General features: G+C 40.8%; 1 protein-coding gene across 3 annotated transcripts in view; it reads left to right on the top strand.

Moving 5' to 3' along the window:
• RBMS3 (RNA binding motif single stranded interacting protein 3) overlaps window positions 1–23,772 on the top strand; it is a gene marked incomplete at its 3' end in the record, with an annotated part of 523,098 nt that overhangs the window by 484,923 nt on the left and 14,403 nt on the right. The window lies entirely within an intron of this gene.

The following is a 23,772-nucleotide window of genomic DNA, read 5'->3' as shown; positions in this document are numbered from 1 at the left end:
AGAGTTGATTAATGAGAAAGTTTGCTATTTCTTAGAAACTGTTAAAACATAGAATGGTGTTCTTTGACAATGCTACATTTATACCAGTAGTTTGATTTTACCTTAAAAGAATGGCAGGAAATTAATATTTGAGTTAATTTCCTGTGGAGCAAATTGTACCACTGATGAGGAGCTTTAAAAAAAAACTCCACAGGCATCATCATCATCATCATCTGATTGGATTACCCTTCTGTCTTGTGACCACTTTTTAACTTAATTTTTAATTTAGGGACCCATTTTTGTTTATAAGCACCGTTCATGAAATGTAATTAAAAACCTTAGATTGTCCACAGAGGTAAAATATTTTCATTTTCATTATCATCTTTGGTAAATGGACAAAACTTTTCATGCCAGCATTGAGTACTGCCTAAAATAAAGTATATGGATGTCCCAATGTTATTTAGTTAATCAGCCAGTCAGTCAGTTTTTTTCAAGACTGTCCAAATGCATGATGATTCTGATCAACCTATAACTAAAATAATCAAAAGGGAACAAAATACATCAAGAAAAAGAAAATCACTGACAAGCAGAACCAAAAAGACCAGGTAGCAGAAACAAAGGCTAAAGCTTTCTAACTCACAGCTTGTGACAACATCCAACTCTTTAGCAATATGTAAAAATTCATATCACCACTGTCAAATATCTCAGATAAACCTGTGTGTCTTATGGGGCCAAATCTAGTTCTTAACTGTAGCAAGTTGTCATTCATAAACATATAAATACAGATATGCTAAATCCCTTCCTGTGATTTCCACTTTCCAACTCCCTCAGACTTTTCCAGGACTACCTTTCAGCTAAGTCTTCCTCCTTTTCTGCCTGAATTTCCAGAGATAATGGTGTAGATGTCCTCTCACGTGATGGGCAGGTAATTAAACAGGAAGGTAAGAGTGATGTCCCGTTCTTTCCCACTTCCCAGGATATATAAATGACCCCAGTTTTCTTTATGCAAGATGACCTGGTATAAGCTGTCCCACAGAAGTTACACTAAACATTTCCATGACCTGAGGGTCCAAACTACCACAACCATACAGACTCAAATTGAGTCTTACTGTATTTCTCCCTGTACATATTTATGTGAATCTTTAGTAAAGATTAATGCACTACGAGTTATTGACCTTGACTAAACAAGCTGTCTTATTCATCTGAATATTTTCAATGTCCTCAGGTGGGATAATTTCAGCTGTCTTTGTTTTTCCTTGCCTTTTCTACTATTATAATTCGTTTATTGCTACATTACATGTAAACTTTCAAGCATTCTCTTTCTTTGCAAAAGGCTTTCATTATATTCCCCTTTTAGGTTTAGAAGTCACTATTGTTCATTATTTTTCACATTTTTCTCCTAGTATCCTAAAATGCTATATTAAAACAAAGAAGATTCCCCAGTAGGCTGAAATGTTTCAATTACATTTTACGCATACTGAATTAACATGAACTCTTTTCTGTACTACGTTTTGATCTTTTCTGGAATACATTATGAGTGTTCACGTTTTCTAGGAATTGGTCTGTTAGCTAAAGTTGGGTGATACTGAAAATCTCTGTCTGAGAGTGCTTCTTGACTAAACTTTCAGATTTATTTTTTCTGACATGAAAGATTAGTCTTTCTCTGTCCCAAGTAGTATAAATTTTGCTGTATAGATGATGTTGGTGATCACTTTGATGGTAGTGGCAGTATTGTTTTAAGGCTAGATTTTGATTTGGTAAATTCAGTCTGTTGTTACCTAATGTTAAATCACATTTTAACTGAAATGTAGCTTTTACTTTCCTTGTTTTTAATTAGCTGTTTTAAATTAATATAAAACTTATATGTGTGTGATGCTTTATGGTTAATCCTTCCTACATACTCTACTCTTTATACATGAAATAAATACATAAGTACATAGAATTAAATAAAGCTATATCCTTTAAAAAATGAATACTTACAAAAGTAATTCATATTGAAATGTCCATGTTGCTGTAGTTATATTTCACTGTATGCCACCTCTTTTCCCACCAGAACCCCAAAAGCTTTGAAAAATATGTTTTTGCATCTTAAACTCATGGTTCTTTCTTTTCCTGTCAATGAATTTAATCAGACTGAGACCTTATGTCCAATAAAAGCTGTTGAAATAAATCCCAATGGCTTAAAATAATCAAAACTCCAAGGGAGATTTGTGGTCCTTTTTTATTACTGTCTGTGGACTTCAAGCATAATTTCAGCATTCTAACCTAGTGGTAGGTAACTTTTCAAAATAAAAAAATCATTCGCTCTTAATACATCAGCAAATAATGGTGTGAGCATTTTCCCAGGATCCTTTTGTCAATAGATACTAGTCTGTATCAATAGTTTGGGTTTAAGTGATTTCAACCAATTTTGGCAACATTCATAATAATTGTGCTCTGTTTTGCAGAAGAGAATTTTTGTCATCCATACAATTGCAGTAGAAAATATTACAAATGTAGTTAGTTTATAGGGATTACATTTTAGGGTGTATGCCAATATGAACAATCCATTTCCATTGTGTTCAGATTACCAGTGTTGCCCTTTAAAAATCTGCAACAGGGTGCTATAAAAGTTCATTGGGTAACAACAAGCTGTTTTCTGCAGACAAGCTTGAAATTAATGAACTGTTCTGTGTCATTAGTATCTGCAGCATTGTTCTGTCCCAGATTAATTTAAAAATTTGCAGTATGCAAAGTGCTTTTATTAAAAAGCTTTCATATCCTCACTTGCTTTGTTAATCAGCATAGCATACATTTCAGCCAAAACTATCCTCCTTAGATTTTAGTCAGCAGTATGGCCTCGATTGAAGTAACACACATTGGACTTGTCATATAATTCACTACAGGTAGTCCTTGACTTGTGACCAGAATTGAGCTCCAAGTTTTTGTTGCTAAAAGAGATAATTGTTAAGTGATTTTTGCCCCATTTTTATGAAAGCTTTTTTTTACCAAAGTTGTTAAGTGAATCACTGCAATTGTTAACTTAGTAAGATGATGGTTAAGTAAATCTAGCTTTCCCATTGACTCACTAAAGTAACTGTTGTATGTCAAGGACCACCAGTATTCTGATTATCTATGTGATGTATATAAAAACCTTTTAAGAAGATGAAATGTGCAAATGGAAATTTTTCCTGTGGCTTCGACAGGAGGGGCTACAACAGGGTTTGTTACAGCCTGATTGGTCCAGAGCCTCTTGGCTCCCAGTTCCCTCAGTCTTTGGTCCAAGCACTAGCTGTGGCTCCTGTGAGGTAGATAATAATTAATATTGGATAAATTGGATTAATTGGAAATTCTAAAAATCATTACAAAACAAAATAAATTATTAGGAGTCTCAGTCTCGCATAAAGAGGAGCAGGGGGCTTTGCCTCCAGGCTCCAAGGGGTTCCCTGAGAGCAGTTGGCTCCTCCAGAGCGCTGCAGAGACCGTGTTTAACTTAAAAAAGGGTGCGACGGCTTCTAGCAACCCCTGAAAGGGACGAGAGCACTTGATCGGCTATTTAATGCTGCTCCGAGCCCTTGCTGCAACTTTAAAAAACTGCCGCGGCCCGCTAATTGGCCGAGTTATTGCCATGGCTTCAAAGACCTGCCGCGATCCCCTGAACTGCAGAGGGAGCGCCGATTGGATCGTCAGCTGGCGAGGCAAGTAGCGACTCTCAATTGAAAAGCACCTGGGCGCAAAAGGAGCCTCTGGCTCGGCTTGTCACGAGGCTAACCCCTCAGAGCCATTTACATCAGATCGCCCGAATCTTCACCCACGGGGCGCGGCGGCCATTTATGGTGTGACCTCATGGGTGGCGGCCTTTTGCCGTGCTTTCCAACAGCGGCTGAAGCAAAGTTAATAGGAAGACGCAGGAGAGAGGCATGCCAAGCTTTGTGAAGCAGCTGCAGCGAGGCCAGGGATCGAGACTGGCAGGCGCCCCATCAAGACACATGAGTGAGGCATGGCCTCCACAGTTTCGGATCTGCAAGCCCAAGGAGAGAGGGTGGAGGAGGGCCAGGGCAGGCTTAGACCCAGGGCAGCAGCCTCCAGGCCTACAGCAGACCAGCGCCCTTCCAGAGTGGCTGCTAGAGATGAATCCAGAAGACAAAAAGCCCTGGAAAACAGGTGGCCAGGGCAGAAAGACTGGATTCTTCAACTTTTTGAAGAAAAGATTATTGGGCAAGATGGTGTCGTGCATAGGGATCGTTCCGTGGGCCCGTCTGCACTCCAGAACTTCAGTGGTCTCTCATCCCATTCCAACGACAGAATTTGAGAAACTCTCCATGTCCCATTCGGCTCACGCCAGACCTCTGCTGGTCCCTGAGGTGGTGGTTGTCCCGTCCTTGAACTGCGGGGCCAAATTCTGGGAACCAGACCGCATATCCTTCACGACGGATGCCAGCCTCTTTGGCTGGGGAGCAGTGATGAAGTCCAACCTGGCACAGGGACGATGGTCCAAATGCCACAACATCAACTGGCTAGAGCTGAAGGCCTAGCCCTTCTTCATTTTCGAGATTCGATAGTCAATCACATGTCCTCCTCTTGATGGACAATGTTGCAACAAAAGCACACATAAATCATCAAAGGGGACCCACTCCATGAGCCTGTGGCATGAGGCTCGGAAACTAGGTTGGTGGGCGGAGAAGAATTTGGCATCGATCCTATCGGAGCACATCTTGGGTGTTGCTAATCACCAGGCAGACTGGCTGAGCCGGGCGACAGTGGATCACAGCGAGTGGCAGCTGGACCCAGAGATATTTCACAGAATCTGCCTCAGATTCGGCGATCCATTGGTGGACTTGTTTGCCAGCCCGAGCAACACTCAGCTTCCCCGATTCTTTTCCCACTTTCCTGCATGCAACACAGAGGGCACGGACGCTCTCAGAAGCCCGTGCCCCCTGGCCTTCTTTATGACTTTCCTCCCCTTCCTCTCATCCAGGGCACCCTGAAGAAAATAGTGTTAGAGGGGGCCCAGGTCATTCTGGTGGCCCCATTTTGGCTGAGGCATCCTTGGTTTGCAGAACTTGTCCAGCTATCCGTGTCCCCACACTGGAGGATTCCCCAGGAGGAGGTCGCCCTGTGCCAGGGGGTCCTGAGACACCTGGAACCCCAGTGGTTCCAGCTGACCACCTGGCACTTGAGCGGCACCTCCTGAGGGACGCGAACCTGTCCACCAAGGTTATCTCCACTATTGAGGCATCCAGGTGCCCCTCAACCACTCGCACTTATAATTCGACGTGGTCTGCCTTCGTGTCCTGGTGTGGGAGGTTCCAGATAAACCCAGCTTCTGCCTCGGTCACCCAGGTACTCAAATTCCTACAACATGGGCTAGACCTGTCCCATAACACTTTGTGGAGGCAGACAGCTGCCCTTTCCTCAGTCTTAGCAGGGGAGGGTCACTGGTCGTTAAATCAGTCGCCGTTGGTGAAATGCTTCCTTAAGGGTGCGGCAAACCTGTGCCCTCCCCCAGTACACAGGTTTCCCACATGGGATCTGTCCCTGGTTCTTAGAGCCCTAACAGCCCCCCCCCCTCAAACCTCTGAGAACTGTTCACCTTAGATTCATTACCCTGAAGGTGGTTTTCCTTGTGGCTATCACCTCGGCCAGATGCATTTCCGAGCTGGGTGCCCTGTCATCCAAGGAGGACTTATGTCACTTCCACCAAGATAGGGTCATCCTGAGGCTAGATCCGACCTTCTTACCTAAGGTCAACTCCATATTTCATAGGTCGCAGGAGGTCATCCTGCCCAACTTCTGCCCCTCTCCTGTCCACAAGGGGGAGATCAGTTGGCATCGCCTGGATGTCCGCTGCGCTCTCCGCATTTACCTCACGTGCACAGCCCCCTTTAGGCAGTCAGAGGCACTGTTCCTGTCCTTCCTTCCTAGGTCTCTGGGGGATAGGGTATCTTCCACCACTATAGGTAGGTGGGTGTGGCAGGCCATTACAGAGGCCTATCAAGCAGTTCACCAGGTTCCACCACAGGGAATCACAGCCCACTCCACTAGAAGCACAGCTACCACGGCTGCCTGGGCTACCAAGGCTCCGCTGGAGGATATTTGTAGGGCGGCTACCTGGGCCTCTCTGTCCCCCTTTATCCGACACTACCGTCTGGATCGTTTTGCTTCGGCGGATGGGGCCTTCAGCCGTAGGGTGCTCCAACAGGTGGTGACACCCCCTCCCCTGGAGCATACGACCCGCCCTGGGACTTAGCTTGGGTATGTCCCTGTTGTAGCCCCTCCCACCGAAGCCACAGGAAAAAGAGTGTTGGTCTTTTTGCTTCTTTTATGTGGCGAAGGCGGGAGGGGCTACTTTCCCACCCTTGGTTATATCAAAAGGAGTCGGGGGTGGTCGGTGTTTTTTCGCTATGGATGTGGTGTTTTCCTTACATATTGCTATCAGCTTCTTCCATTCGACCTCAGAAACTGGGAGCCAAGAGGGAAAGGAGGATACTTAAGAAAAATCCCTCAGTCTCTGGACCAATCAGGTTGTAACAAACCCTGTTGTAGCCTCTCCCGCCTTGACCACATAAAAGAAGCGTTCAGGTAAGGACAACTCTCTTTTGCTGTACAATTTCACACAGGTTGTTTTGTGTAACAAAATCAGTGCTAATAAAAGTGCTACATTGTCAGGCCATCTTAAAGAAGAGGAAGAAAATATTGTATATTCATACTTTTTTTAATCCTAAAAAAGCCAATTATTTTGGAAGGTACTGTAAGTGTAATATAACATGTTTATACTACACCTACATTTTCTAAAAATGCAGTTTGCTTTAACCATTTTTGTTTTTTATCATTTTTTAACCACCTATAACAAAAATGAGTGAATTGTTTGGAGTAAGAATATTACAGTTGCTTAGCAACTACAGTTAAAATGATGAAATCCAGGTAACTATAAATGATATTTGATTTTCAACTTCTGGAATCGTATAATGATGGTCCAAAATCTTAAAGATTACTTCAAAATGACAAGGCTAAAATATATATACAACTGTTGTCCAAATGTAGCACTATTATACAATAGCAGAGTTGGAAGGAACCTTGGAGGTCTTCTATTCCAACCCCCTTCCTAGGCAGGAAACCCTACACCACCTTAGACAAATGACTATCCAACATCCAGCCTGGGCCTACGGCTGATGCTTTGCAATGCAAGGTCCGTAACCAACAAGGCCCCCCTCATTAATGAGTTGATCTCTGAGGGGGAGCTGGACCTTGCAGGGATAACGGAGACCTGGTTGGGCCACGAGGGTGGTTTACCCCTCGTGGAAATGTGCCCACCAGGTTTCTGTGCATTCCATCAGCCCCGGGCCCTGGGTAAGGGTGGCGGGGTGGCGGTAGTTATACGGGAAGGTCTAGAGCCGAGGGAGTTCATTGTTCCTCAGATATCCGGGTGTGAGTCCCTTGGTGTGAAATGGGGCCCAGGGAGGCAGTTGGGTTTGCTGATTGTATACTTGGCTCCTCGCTATACATCAGCGGCCCTGCCCGAGCTCCTCGAGCTGATCTCGGAGACGGCGGTTGAGATCCCCAAACTTGTGGTTATGGGGGATTTCAACCTGCCGTCGACTGAAGCAGCGTCTGAGGTGGCTCGGGAGTTCATGGCTTCCATGACAGCCATGGGCCTGACCCAGTTAATTCAGGGCCCCACACACGAAGGCGGCCACACATTGGACCTTGTTTTTGTATCTGAGCAGTGGACGAGTGATCTGGGTATAGGGGACTTAGATTTTACTGTTACACCCCTGTCATGGCCAGATCACTCATGTCTCCGGCTTGAATTCCCTGGCGCTACCCCCCACCGCGAGGAGGCGGGACCAGACGGTCCAAGCTGGTACCGCCCCAAGCACCTGATGGAGCCGGATAGATTCCAGACGGAGCTTGGGCCATTACCTGTAGCCCTGACCCGCGCTCGGTCAGAGGACCTAGCGGCTGCCTGGAATAGGGCGGCGGCTGGGGCCTTGGACCGGGTTGCGCCTTTGCGACCTCTCCTGCGGCAGCGACCCACCCGGGCTCCTTGGTATACCGAGGAGCTGAGGGTGATGAAGCGCCATAGGAGACGTCTAGAGAGCAGGTGGAGGTCCTCACACTCCGAATCTGATTGAACACAGGTAAGAGCCTACTTACGGACCTACCTTGTGGCATTAAGGGTGGCCAAACGTAGATATTGTGCCGCTCTTATTGCGTCCGCGGATAACCGCCCTGCCGCCCTGTTTAGGGTGACCCGCTCCCTCTTGTCACAGGGGATGCAGGGGGCACCCTAGCAGGGCAGAGCAGAGGAGTTTGGGGAATATCTGCAGGATAAAGTCGCTCAGATCCGGAGCCGATGGGCCCCCCTCAGTGGACCAGATGGGCCGCCAACAGCGAGTCTTGTGAGACCATCCTGGGAGGAGTTTGATTCTGTTGCCCCCGAGGATTTGGATAGGTTGCGTGGACGGCTGCGACCCACCACATGTTTAATGGACCCGTGTCCCTCCTGGTTGGTACTGGCATCTTGGGAGGTGACCCGAGGCTGGCTTCTGGGCCTGGTGAATGCCTCATTGGGTGAGGGATCCTTACCAACCGCCTTGAAGGAGGCGGTGGTGAGGCCCTTGCTTAAGAGGCCTTCACTCGACCCAATGGAGCTAGCTAATTATCGTCCAGTCTCCAACCTTCCCTTTCTAGCAAAGGTTGTTGAGAATGTGGTGGCGCAGCATTTTCCACGACACCTTGACGAATCCGATTATCTAGACTCACGCCAGTCCGGCTTCCGACCCGGGCACAGCACAGAGACAGCCTTGGTCGCGTTGGTCGATGATCTCTGGAGGGCCAGAGATAGAGGTTGTTCCTCTATCCTGGTCCTATTAGACCTCTCGGCGGCTTTTGATACCATTGACCATGGTATCCTATTGCGCCGGTTGGAGGGGATAGGAGTCGGAGGTACCGTTTTGCGGTGGTTCGGCTCCTACCTCTCCGACCGGAAGCAATGTGTGTTGACAGGGGGACAGAGGTCAACCCCGAGGCCACTCACTTGTGGAGTGCCACAGGGGTCGGTCCTCTCGCCTCTCCTGTTCAACACATATGTGAAGCCGCTGGGTGAGATCATCCGTGGTTTTGGGGTTGAGTATCACCTCTACGCTGATGATACTCAGCTGTATATTTCAACCCCAAACCACCCCAACGAGGCTGTCGAAGTGATGTCCCGGTGTTTGGAAGCCGTCGGGGTCTGGATGGGGGACAACAGACTTAAACTCAACCCCTCCAAGACTGAGTGGCTGTGGCTACCGGCACCTCGGTTCAGCCAGCTGATTCCATCGCTGGCCATAGGGGGCGAACAATTGCCCCCTGTGGAACGGGCGCGCAATTTGGGCGTCCTCCTTGATGCTCGGCTGTCAATGGATGACCATGTGGCAGCTGTGGCGAGGGGGGCGTTCCACCAGGTTCGCCTGGTGCGCCAATTGCGCCCCCTACTGGACCGGGATGCCCTACGCACGGTCACTCATGCGCTGGTGACGTCCCGCCTGGATTACTGCAACGCTCTCTACATGGGGCTGCCCTTGGGACGCGCCCGGAGACTGCAGTTAGTTCAGAACGCAGCCGCGCGGGCTGTGATGGGGAGTACGAGGTACTCCCACGTAACACCTCTCCTGCACGAGCTGCACTGGCTACCTGTGGTTTTTCGGGTGCGTTTCAAGGTGCTGATTACCATCTTTAAAGCGCTCCATGGCACGGGACCTAGTTACTTGCGGGATCGCATCCTCCCACATACATCCCTGCGGCCAATTCGCTCACACAGGGAGGGACTTCTCCTGGTGCCGTCCACTAGGCAATGCCAACGGACGACACCAAGGAGTAGGGCCTTCTCTGTGATGGGCCCAACCCTCTGGAATGACCTCCCCCCCGACATTAGAACTACTACTGACCTCCGCTCCTTCCGGCAAAAATTGAAGACTCACCTGTTCCGATTAGCAGGCCTGGCATAATTACAACTGTCCCTCCTGGCAAATGTATTATCAACTGGTTATTTTAGGGGTTTTTTAATTTATTGTGCCTATTTTAGGGGTTTAAAAACTTATATTTATATAGCTTTGTACAGTTCTTTTAATTGCATTTTAACCTCCTCCATGTCAACTGTACATATTTAATTTTTATTGTATTTTGTTATATTCTGTGTGGACTGTACACCGCCCCGAGTCCCTTTTGGGAGAGGGGGCGGTCTAGAAGCATCAAATATAAAATAAAAATCTTCTTAAAGTATTGGAGCACTTCCAGTATTGGAAGTCCATTATCATCCTTTTCCATGGCTAGTTTTGATGGTGTAGACTATAGAAAGTTTTCTTCTAGCAAGTCAGATCTGTAGTCCATTTAACTCAGTAGTGTCAGTTTCAATTTCAGACAAATACAGAAAGATGTTGGGATTCAACCCAGAATCTTTTACTTTTAAAAAAAATAAAGTAACTTAACTGTATTTTCGTTTCTTTTATCAAGGTTTTTAGCAAAAAAATCCCAAACTTTTGAATATCCACATTGCTTGTAATTTATAATTTTTTATTTGTAATATGAATACACTATATAAATTGGAATTTAGCCTGGAAATGGAAATAGTTCTTTCCATTTCTTAGCATAAAAAATAAAATATTAAAAAGCAATAGAGAGAAGATTTCTCTATTTGTAATAGACAATATTTAGTGTACTTAATATAACTCTGGGTCAAAAGGATGTGGTGGCTCAACGGCTAAGACACTGAGCTGGTCGATCAGAAGGTCGGCAGTTCAACGATTCAAATCCCTACTCCCGCGTAACGGGGTGAGCTCCCATTACTTGCCCCAACTTCTGCCAACCTAGTAGTTTGAAAGCACATAAAAATGCAAGTAGAAAAATAGGGGCCACTTTGGTGGGAAGGTACAGTGCTCCGTGCACTTTCAGCGTTGAGATGCCAATCACATGACCAAGGAGACATTTTTGGACAGCGCTTGCTCTTTGGCTTAGAAATGGAGATGAGCACCGCCGCTAGAGTCGGAAACGACTAGCACGCATGTATGGGGGAACCTTTACCTTAATATAATTCCAAATAGTATTAGAGATCAATGTTTCTCCAGAGATTTGCTGAAACAATTTGCAAATATGACTTTCTTAGGATATATTTATCCCCCAAACTACGTTGTCACAAGTATTTTTCTACTGGCCAAAAGTTCAAGAGTTTTTTCTAGCTAGGCAAATCAGTGAATGGTATCAAATTTCCTCTGATAAAGTATAAAAGAATTGTTGTGTACAGGATGGAAAAGAAGTTTATTAATAAGTGGATCCCAAAATTGCTCCATGATCTGAATGCCAATCAAAGTGCATCATAAACCCCCACTGATCTGAATTCCTTTGTAGTTTAATGAAAGCTGTGCTGGTTAATGTGTATTAGGTATGATATATATACTCTTTTAAAAAATGAAACTACGTTTGGTTTCTATTGATTAGTCTCCTTCACTTTAGTAATTACATTTTTTGAACAATTGAGATCATTTCTTAGGTATATAAATAAAATATTTCATTTATATAAAATTTTCTCATTTTGAAATTTACTTCTGAGGAAAATTTTATTGACAGTGCACTGTCACTTATATGTCCAATCAGAACTTGAAATAACTGCTTCTTTTTTTCCTGTTCACATCTTCCCCACAGTAACACCACCATATGTTGGAAGTGATTAAATTCTGCTGCTTACTGGTTCTTAATGTTTCTAAAAAGTATGTCACCATAGCACCATTTTAGTAACTAAAGGAAGCCCAATGATTTGGGGTTATAAAAATGCATTTACAGTGATAATACAGGTACATTTCTTAATGTTTGCAAATTGCATAAGCAAGTAAATCTCTCAAATTACTTGTAAATCTCAATTTAAGATCGAAAGTCAAGAATAGTAAAATAACTTATTTTTTTCTATATGAAAAATAGAGTGAAAGGGAAACTGTTAACTTTCTCGCCATCTTCTCTCAGGCAAAAAGGGGCATAAATTCAGGGATGACTCACTGAATAACCATCTTACTTAGCAATGGAAACTTTGGTTCCAGTTGTGGTTGTAAGTCGAGAACTATCTTTCGTTCATCCATTCATTCATGGAAGGAGTGAGGAAGGCAGAGTGGAAAACAGAAAAAGAAAGGGAGGCAGGCAGGGAAGAAAGGAAGGAAAAAGAGAGAGGAAGAGAGGGAGGAGGGACAGAAACAGAAGAAGGAAGGAAAAGAGATAGAAGGAAGAAAGATGATAAGAGCCCAGAGGGGAGGGGGCATATAAGTGGCAGGTGCACGTGTGCATGGGTGGAGTTCCATGCATGCACACTTGTTCATTTCTTCTGCAGCCCAATTTTGAACAGATTGCGACCTGGTCTGAGGATTGGGGATCCTTGTTCTAAGATTATTCTCTTCAAGACATCTTGAAATAAATGTCAAGGTATTTCATGAATCTCCAACTTTTCCCCTACAACCTTTTCTCCCAAGAGAGAAGATATTTTTCCTGTCCTGCCAAAGCAATCAATGTGCCAGAACCTAAAACCCTTATCCCTGGATCACAGCCATCCTTCAATTGAGGAGACTTAGAATTTGGGGTAGGTTTGACAAGGAGAGAAACACCATCAAGAGGCAAAGAAAAATTTAAAGTGGACCCGCCATTCTTTCTCCAATAACCTGCTATCCAGCCATAATTGCCTGCCCCTGCTTGTCTTCCACAGCCACCTGCTGCTCCCCCAGTTCTTCCACATCGCTGCTGCCTGCAGCTCCCCACTGCCTAATTTGCTACTAGGAGGCTACTTATTCTGAACAACGAATCACCTGAGTAAAAACATGTCTTAGGGAATGGGCCAGGGCAAGGGATTGGGAGTAGAGGGCTTGGGAATCATTGATTGATGGCAGAGGGCCAGCAGAGGGGAAAAGGTCACTTGCAGCGGGGGACTGGGAGACAAGTAGGCGCAGACAGGTATCAGTGCCTATTCATCCCTTTCTGCTCAAATTATTTGGTTGAGTTTGAAGCACTTTGATTTTTTTCCACACTGCCACCTAATGAATAGTTACAGCTAAGTAAAATTGAGGCTTCGGTTTTCTTAGTCTTCCATTTTTAGATGCTTCCACTTCCTTTTCCATACTGCACTATGTTCACTATGCAATTGATTCTAGCTAAGTAGGTAGTTATGTTCACATGGCAAATTTAAAATAGATATGAAAGAAATAGCTTTTCTACAGTTACATATTTTAAAAATGAATAACTCTGAGGATATTTACGGTAAAATAAGTAATAAAATTTCTGACTAGTATAATATTTTTACCGATAATGTATAATTAAAAGAATTGAATTGCATACATACATTTTCAATATCCTATAATTAAATGATAAAGTGCATTTTGAAGGAGAATAGATTGTTATTGGCAGAGCTAAATGGAGAACATATCTCAGTTCTGATCTGTGTTTGATTTTCCTGAGGGCTACCAGTAAAAAAAAATTAGTATACAGAATATAATAAATTGATGATTTTTCTTCAGAGTTAATGAAGTATAGCATCAACCTCTATTATTTCTTTCCTGTTTGTCAAAAGTTTTATTTTCTAACTTCCTTTCATGTGATCTTTTACTGTTAACACAAACTTTCTCTCCTCAGGTCTGAATGAGTGATAATGAGCTGCTGTCTTGGTTGGTACACTTATAATTCTTTCAAGCTGGAATGGTAATATTATTAATGTACATGAGTACATGACTGACTTGTACTTCTAGGGGCAAAATTCATTACCTTCCAAAATCAACCAAACATTGAGAGAAGTACAGAGTCTCTTTTTCATCTCTGAAAATACTGTATTTCCATATCTTTAAAAGATTAGCAATATTGATTTTTGTATTTCAGCAAAATACTTTAGATATATATGACATGATAATCATAGAATGGTGAAAGCTGATCTTTGTAGTAGGAATATTTGAGGAATGTGGAATATTATTTTCTGGAAAGAAAGAAAATGGATATTGATTAACAAATGTATAAGCTCCATATAAGTTAGTTATCCTATTTGAAAATAGTTTTTATCCACAGAAGAGCATTTCTCAGATCATTGTTGATTGATACAAAATAAAAATACTTGAGGTTTTCATTCAATTCCAGTGCATGATTTTACTATGCAGAAACTAAGAAGTACATCCCAGGAATGAGAAAAGCACCTACATACACATATTTTGTGCTAAGTAATAAAATAGCACATTTTAATAAACTATGCTTTAATACAGTTTCTCAAGCCTTTCTTCACCACATACCCTCTTTAAATAAATTTTGTGGCCACAAATCATGGCCATGGACTCCCTCTCAAGATTTAAATCATACGATTCTTTAAAAAAGATTTTGTGGACCCCAGAGGTCTGCGGATCACAGGACCACTACTTTAATATATTTGGAGAAGTTCAACTCTTAAGGTACTTCTTACTGGGGTAATAGAGGGGGAAATTGGAGATTTACCTGGAACTTAGAATTAGTAAAGAAATGCAAGAGCCCTGAAATTGGATATATTTCAGTTTTCCAGGAGGAAGGAGGTGCATTCAGAATAGATACTAAACTGTGGGGGAGGGGGGAGAGGTTGAAAACAGCTCCTCATTAGTAGTATCCAGAGTATGTTTTATGGTGCAAGAGTCTGCTTTAGTTTGGCAAAAAAGAAGGGTGAAAAACAATAAAGGAGGCAGATCAGAAGAGTATCAATGTGCCTTTCTTTGTTTTTGGAGCCTGATAAGCCTAGTACTGCAGCTGCTCTTTTATCATCTGGAAGTCAAACACATGCTGCCTTTGAATCTGGAGTTATGATGTAGCCATCATGACAGGTAGTCATAAATGTTCTCACTCACATGAATGTATTTAATATGGCTTTAAAATAAATCAGAATGTCACGGTATCATTAATTTAACCATTTATTTGATGAAAAACTATGAAACTGGTTGTTGATTATCATACTAATATGATACCCACAGTTCATCTTTCAAAGACATTTTCCTTTTACGATCTCTCCCATCATTTTTCCTCAGCATTATTCACACAATGAGAGTTTGATATTTTCCTTTTGTCAGTCTCAATCTGATTGATTGGACAAGCTGTGTATTTCCTTTATGTATGCCCTTGTAATGTACACATTACATTTCTTCCCACAGGGATTTTAATCAGAAAAAGTAATGGCCTTTAGCTTTTCTCATTAGCAAAATGGAAAAGGCTCCATATCCAATCCATTCGAAATAGACTCTTGTAATAAGAGCTTGCTAAAAAAAAAAATGGCAGAATGCCAAGTAACATGGTTTCTTACCTTAAAGGAATTCCAGCTGAAAAGAAAACAGAGAATTAAAAATCTTTATATATAGCAAGCAGATATTTTCAGCTATAATTCATTATATACCGTATGCATGGCAGGAAGTTTGTTTGCTCCTCTTAGAACCAAAACGTTTGCAAACTTACTTAGGAGAAAATTCTCTATAAGGATTGGGAAATTTGCATATATAGAGTTGATGTGTTGTTCTCCTTAAAGAAACTTCGGTGAGATCATCAGCAACATTTAGAAGGACAAAAACACATTATATCATTATAGATTTTATACAGGTAATATGTTCTTCCTGCTGTTCTCCTGAAACTTCATTCAATGTTGTTTTGCTTTAGATATTAATAAACTGGTTGAAACTTTAACCAGAACAACAACTGGCAACTTATATGTCTATTAAGAATTTATCAGAAGCATTCTGGAAGTTGTGTATCTATTTTAATCCTATCTGAAATCATTTACAATCAGTGCCCTGAATTTTCAGTGTGGAGGCAAGACATGATTAATTCTTTTTCATAAATAGTTTCCTTCTCCAGCACAGATTTCATTAACTACTTCTTGGCATTAAAATTCTTAGCATTGACATTTGTCTTCAGATTGCAGAGGACAGTGCAGGGTGCTGATGCAATAAACTGCATACATTGAGAATTGTTAACACACTATGAATGGACTAAATGATGCTGAAACTATTCTTTAAAATTTATGTTGCTTTTGTAGTGTAATATTGCAGTAGCACTTCCATAGGACGGGGGAGGAGAGAGGGATAGTCAGTTTATCATCCTGCAGTCTAGAATGTTACTTGCTGAAGATGATGATGTCAGCTGCATTAGTAAACCAGACAAAAATCAAGTCCACAGGAAGGCTAAAATTACTTTTATTATTCCATAATAACAAAATCTTGCAATTGTGATTGTGCTATATTTACTCCTCTTTCTTTTACCCCAATGAATTAGGGACACATCTACCTGAACCACTTTCAAATATTATCTGGCTATTCAGAAATTTGACACTTTGGAGAGAGCCTAATCATTGAAATAAAATAGGCTGCAATTAGAACAATTTCAGCAGCATCCTCATCATTGTTTGAATGGTAGATGGTACTGTTTAGCAGAACTGTCAGTGGCTCCTCCACAATAATCAACAGAATGATCCCTAGGTTCTTCCAGATAGAATGTGAAAAGGTCTGCTGGTGAGAGTATTCCTGAATATTATGGTGTTTGTTAATATAATGTGGTGGAATGCTTATGCCAACTGCTATGCAATATTTTCAGAAATCTGTATCATTTAACAAATATCAGTGGCCGGTATATTTAAAATAAATAGCAGGCAAAGCAGATAATAACAAGACCTGCAAACAAGAACTTATTGGACTATAAAATAAAATAAAAATGTCATAGAAACTAAAGTATTCTGGGACTTTAGAATGTCTGTAGAAATAGAACCATTGTGGCAAAAGAAAGCAAAGATAGTGCTAATAGTAATACGTGCCTTGGGTGCAAAGCCAAAACACCTGGACTACCACTGGAATATAAACAGCATTGCCAAAATCACTGTCAATCAATTGCAAAGACAGCTTTACTCAAACAACTTACTTTTTGCAATTATACTTTTAATAGCATCAAACATCCACATCTGCCTATCACAGGTCCTTGGAAAGGACTTGATATGTGGGAGGGGGGGAGTCAAATCCACTCAGAACATCAAGCTGACTGTGCAATGAACCATAGTTTTGTAGTATGTCAGCAATTAATACAAGGGTGGGTTTCAACCAGTACAGACCGGTACGGCCATACCAGATGGTGAAATTTAGCATGCCTTCCCATACCTATTGGTCAGGAGGCCCCTTATCAGAACGCTCCCTCCCCTAGTTCGCTCTTTCACTTGCCCCGCCCATCCTCACCATGCTGCTGAAAAGTTCTCAGAAGAAGAACCAGAAGAAGAAAGAACTGATGAATGGCTGGGGTGGGGGTGTGGAGGATGTTAGGGAAGTGGGAAGAGGCCGAGGGGCTGCTAGAAGAGTGTGTGCGTGTGCACAGGCTGTGAGTCTTAAAAAACGTCTGAGTGAATCCAGGAAGAGGGAAGAGGCAGAGGGGCTGGAAGTGTGTGCTGTGCACAGGTTGTGAGTTTTAAAAAACATCTGAGTAAATCCAGGAAGATGGAAGAGGCAGAGGGACTAGAAGTGTGTGTGCTGTGCATAGGCTGTGAGTTTTTAAAACTTTTAATGAATCAAGGAAAGAGGCAGAGGGGCTGGAAGTATGTGTGTAAGGTGGTTAGTAATGTTGAAGACCGGCAAAGACAGCCATATTTCCTCTGTAAGTAGCTGTTTTATTGTTTTGTGTACTTATTTTATTCTTATTTAAGTAGTAAGTGCACAAAATAATAAATTTCATTTTTATAGCTTCTTTTTATAGTTCATTCTTTGGGACAAAGAATTCAGTGACATCGACTTGGCCACTCCCACCCACTTACATGACTGCCAAGCTACTCCCACCTGGTTACATGACCACCAAGCCACTCCCACAAAACAGAATAGGTTCTAAAAAATTTTGAAACCCACCACTGAATTAATGTTATCTCACACAAACAAAGGGAGATAAGCACTCTTAAATGCATGTGTATCAGCAAGGCAGAAACGAGGTTGTATGTGTTCCTGACTGATCTCTGATATTCAATTTTATTTTAACTTGCCCAAAGTGATTTATATATTCATAAGCCTATATTCCTTAGTCTATATTGTTATTTTAAAAATGGATATGCATTATTATGCATAGTTTATTACTTTATTAGTCTTATAACAATATCAAAATTTAGAGATGACTGTATTTTTCGGAGTATAAGACGCACCTTCCCCCCCACCCCAAAAAGGGTGAAAATCTGGATGCGTCTTATACTCCGAATGTAACTCCATCCACCCGCTCTGCGCGTTGCATTTTCAGGGGTTCCTTGCGGCGGGGATCCTCACTTTCACGTGGAGCCTGATTCCTGAACCAGCCCGGGGAATTGCGTTCAAAGCCTTTTCAAAAAGAAAATTTTTGGGCGGCAGCTACAGCCCAAAAATTATCACAGTTCCAAGGGCCACTTCAGGAATCAGGCTCTGACTGAGGTAACAAAGACGTTAATCAGATGAATACTGATGGATGCTGCTGGGAAAGAAGCAGAAAGGTTTTTTTCCTGATTCCCTCCCCAAAAATTAGGGTGCGTCTTATACTCCAATGTGTCTTATACTCCGAAAAGTGCAGTATTTGGAGAGGACTGTAAAGTACTACGAAGCAGTATATATTGTAGGGATATAGAGATATTGCTACTTAATTAACCATATTGTCCAGACTATATCTTAAGTTCTCATTTTAAAATATTTTCTGTGGTCTGTATGGCTCTAAAAGGAAAATAAATAATTATGCCTAGTATTTTTATAACATAACACTGCATTTATTTTTTATACTTATATTATTTGTAAAATTAAAAGTTTCACAAAGTCACAAGTTTTGATAAGTTTTGATGAAAGGCCAACATTTTTCCAGGGTGTAGAAAAACAAATTTCCTCCGCAATTTCTGTTAAATAATCCTGTAGGATTCGAGGAAAATCCTATTCAAAATGAGAGCAAAACTTAACTTCAGTGAAAATGTTGAATAAAAATATATTTAGCAGAAGCTATTTATTAATTATATTTATAAGGACTGTCTCAATGAACAGAATAATTATCCCTGGTCAAGATAGGAGTACTGGTTGTATATATTGAATAACATTCATTAAATAGTATACTCTGATTTATGGGTCCATCAAAGAAAGCTGTTTGAATTAATTTAGAAGAGCCATTGTGAAGAATGTTTAAATTAGAGTTAATGTTTAAGACAATAACCATTTTCAGTTCTGATAATTTTAATTAGCAGATTTGGTCTCTATTTTAATAGTTTAAAAATTACCGCACACATTTAGAGAACACTTAGATCTTCAGTGCATCAGGTAAAAGATATTAAGAGGTATTGTGCTGACAGCTATGAACATTTTGTCAGTGAATAAAGCAAAAATGAAATTGTAACAAAACAAAGCTTTGTTGGGATCTGACAACTTAATGCCAACAGGACATTGAAGGATTTGAGTAATTTCTTGCCTCCAGCAAAATTCTTCTATAAGCAACACACAGGAAAGGAGTAATGCTGTAAAGGTGTCAAAAAAATCCCCACTTCTAATTAAGGTCATTACAATAGGTCTTGAGGGCAAGAATTTTCAAAGGATACAGTATCTAGAAACTAAAAACAATTCATGCATAAAAATATTCAAGTGAACAATCTAAGGTTTAGGGAGGAAGTAACTCTGGAACATCTGTTTCCTTTATTCTTTTATGTATTAAGCTCTTTCTCTCTCTCTGGGTAATTAAATATGTAGCTATTCTCATTTTTAAAAAGTTGCCAGATAGAATAGATGCTGCTGCGATGATATGCATATACTGTACATAGTTCAATTCAAACGGTGGCAGACTTTTAGACTGGATCACAATTATGCAGACTGCATGTAGAAATTGCAGTATGCCCTCAGTATTTAAAAAGCCTTCTAGGGTGAAATGGCAGAAGAAGTACCTAAATTAATGCTAGAGGAAAACAAAGAGTGAATCCAACTGGAGAAAAGTGAGAGCTTTCTTGGAACTTATCTTGGGGCAATGTCCTTTGATTGTCAACCAGGGCAACCCAGTCCTTCCTGAGCCAGTATATTATCTACAGGATAATTGTAAGAACTACGGTATTCTTAACAACTGATGAATTAAACCACTCAGATTTGTTCGGAATTGGACTCTAGATGGACAGCTCACTGAAGACGATTGGGGCACAGTCTTGTAATGACATCAAGGAGGAGTTTGAGTCTGCTACTCCTGAAGAAGTAGACAAGATTTTCAGTGCTGTGGGTTCATGCACTTATTATTTAGATATATGGCCCTCCTGGCTGGTTAAAAGACTCCAGGGAAAGAATATGTGAATAGATCTACATGGTGATAGCTGCTTAAGAGAGGACTTGTTCTGCTGGCTCTTAAAAAACTAGTGATCCTGCTCATCTTCAAGAACTTTTGCTGAATTTTATTGAACTGGACAACTTTTACCAGGTCTGTGACAACTTGCTTCATTCAATTTGCCATGGCAATCTTGTTACAGTGAACTCTCCATGGCCATTTTGCCCTAGCCAACCTGCCATGGCCATCTCCTTGTGGCCAACTTGCTGTGGGACAACTCGCCACAGCCAAGTTGCTGCAGGACAACTCACTGCAGATAGTTCCACACGGGATAACTCAAGGAAATAAATATCTGCCACTATTTCTATGACATTGTTTCCATTGATAAAAATGGAATAATGACAAAGAAACAGTGGCGAATAACATTTATCATGTTGAGTTATCCCACATGGAATTGTCCACAGCAAGTTGGCTGCAGCAAGTTGTCCCATGGTGAGTTGGCTGCAGCAAGATGGCAGGTGGTGGATTGGCTATGGTAATGCCAAGATGGCCATGGCAAGTTGGCCATAGTGAACTGTCCTATTCTGACTTTCACCATTTTTAGGAAAGGTTGTTGAGAAGGTAGCTGTCCTACAATTCCATGGAATCCTAGAAAAAGTAGTTTATCTAGATTCTTTTAGTCTGTTTTCTGATCAGATTGTAGTACTGAAGTACTTGAATGACATTCATCACAAAAGTGGCTCATCTTTGGTGAACTTGGAATGGATGTAGTGCTGCTATTCTGCCCTTTTTTATATCTTAATTGCCTTCAATACCATGGTATCCTTGTGAAGCAATTTAGGAGATTGGGAATGGGGATACTATTTTGTTCTTTTTCCTCCTTCATTGCTGTTTCTAATTGGTGTTTCTTGGATTTCTGACCTTTACTCCTTCCCCCTTAACTTCTTCATGAATCCTCTGGGAGAGGACATCTGTCTGAGTGAGTGAAATATTATGAATATCTTCAGTATCCCTGGTCATCCCTGCATCTGGAAGCTATGAGTACCTGGATTGGGAAGAATAGACTTCACATCAGTCTTGCTAAAACCTAGGGGTTTTGGTGCCTGAGTTGTAGAATTAGAAAATTTCCAATCTTCAGTATAGGGTGGAACTGCACAATTGGGATTTCTTCCTGAAGTTACAGGAACTGGGTTGTGGCTTTGACAAAGGCAACAACTTTTGCACAAGATTTTTGTACATGCCAATAAGCCACTTCATGGATTGGGAGAACTTGCTTATTCATACCTTAGCTACCTCCCATCTGGATTGTTATAATATACCTTACATGGGACTGCTTGAAAACCATCCAGAATCTACAATTGGTCCACAATGTAATGTGCAGGTAATAATGGCCTTTTTTAAATATGGCCATGTGTGGCCTTTAACTATGGCCCTTTAAAACCCCGTATGGCATACGATCAAGTTACTCAAGGCATCATCTTCTGCCTAGGATACTTGCTGTCCTACATCTTGTGATAGGACAGCTATGCTCAGAATCACTTCATTAAAATAATGTTATCTTTTGAGACTCAAGATTCTTACCAACTTCTTGATGATGCCTCCCATCTTTCAAAATAATCTTCTTCCTGACATTTGGTTGATATTCTGGCTTTTAGAAATGCTGTCAAAATCAGTTCCCCTCTCCCCCCAAAGCATTTGGCTCATTAGAGTTCTAATTAAATGTTATTGCTACTTGAACCACAATTTTATTATCTTATTGTTTCAATTTTTTTGTGAACATATGCATTGCATATTTTTTGGGTGTGCTTCATTTGCTACTCAGAGTTATTTTGAATAGTCATATAAATGTTTTAAATATATTCTGGTTACTCTTCAAATTGTGTGTGTGTGTGTGTGTAAAAATGACAATTAAAATAAATAAATATATGCCAGAGAAAGTATGCTGAAAATTCTGTATTTAATTTTAATCTCTAGACCATATACTAAAGAAGAGTAATTATAGTATCAGACATTTCTTTTTCTTACTTTTCAGATCAAGTATCATTGGGAATAAATCTTTAGACCATAAGCATATTGTGTTGAGCATTATATTTTTAAAGTCTTGAATGTGTAATCTTTGGGAGATTGAGGCAAACACATTTCAGTTTTGCATTCTGCAAATGTGAAAATATGTAGAATTAAGGCATCCATTTTTTATTAATGCTTTAATGTTTTAGATTTTTTTCTGTTCCTCTGTGTTCCTACTCTGCCATCGCATATTTGTTCATTAGATTTATTTTGTACAGCTCAAGACTGCATACATAAATCCTACTTCTCTTCTTTTTCCCTATGGGGCAGGGCTAAGAGAGTTTGACTTCCCAAAGTCGCCTGGCCAACTTCCATTCTAAGTAAGGCATTTACAGCCAGTTTTTAGTCTAGCACTTTAACCATTATACCACACCAATGCTGGTGTCCAAGAAGACAGACACATTAATACCAGTGGATCCTTCTTTCTAAATCAAACAGTAAACACTTTAGAGAAGCTATTTGGATTTTAGAAAATAACATTATTTTTTTAATATTTTAGTCCTGATTAAAATCTTTTCCTACCTCTGCAAATCATCCATATTTTCTTTAAAAATGCAATAATTAACATTATTAGCAGCAAATCCAGATTTAGCCCTAGGTTTAAAAGAATAATAAAAATTATATTACTGATGCAATGTATCAGTAGACTCTGCTATTTATAGTTGGTTTGAGCCAAGCAATTTAAAGCAATTCCAGCATTAATGATTTTTAGTTGGGGAGAAAGCATACAATGAGTCATTTTCCATGAAATCAATGGAACTTTAAAAATCCCATTATTTATTGCATGAAGTAACTCATATATTTATGTTTAAGTACTGTATAGTGTAAAAACAGTTCTGCTGCATAGTATTTCAGTTATATAAAATGTTTACTGCTGGTTAGCAATATTGCTTGAAGTTTATTTAACCATGATTAAGGCATTGCATGCTATACTTTTAAAGAATTATTTTATTTACAACTACCACCTCCCCTGCTCTCGTTCAAAAGATTTGGAATCATAATACTGTATATTATGATTCAATTCAATCCTATATATAATTGGATACAGTATAGAGACTATTTCAGTGTAATCTGGCAAAATTGACTTTCTTTTTCTTCCTTTATGATATAGCTGAAATAAATAAATAAAAATATCTGGCCTGAATCAGGATGTGATATTCAAAGCATATGAAGAAGTAGTTCCATATTATTCTATATTGATGAGATCCCATTTCATGTCCTGGGATTAACTTTGGGCATTACACTTCAAGAAGGATTCAGACAATGGCATAAAGAAAAATTGGAGGAAGTGCAAATGTTCAGCCTTGAGAGAGTATTGTTCAAATATTTGAAAGGATATCATACAGGAGGACATAGTCTGTTCTTCATTTTTCCAGTGTCCCTGACACAAAATAATGCACTTAAATTATGAGAAGTCAGAATCTGGTTGAATGTTGAAAAACATTCTAACAGCAAGAGCAGTTTGATACAGAATCGCTTACC

Source organism: Natrix helvetica, assembly GCF_964273705.1.
Source record: "Natrix helvetica genome assembly, chromosome: Z".
Taxonomy (NCBI): Eukaryota; Metazoa; Chordata; class Lepidosauria; order Squamata; family Natricidae; genus Natrix; species Natrix helvetica.
The sequence above is the reverse complement of the archived record's forward strand: the minus strand, read 5'-3'. Positions and strand labels throughout refer to the sequence as shown.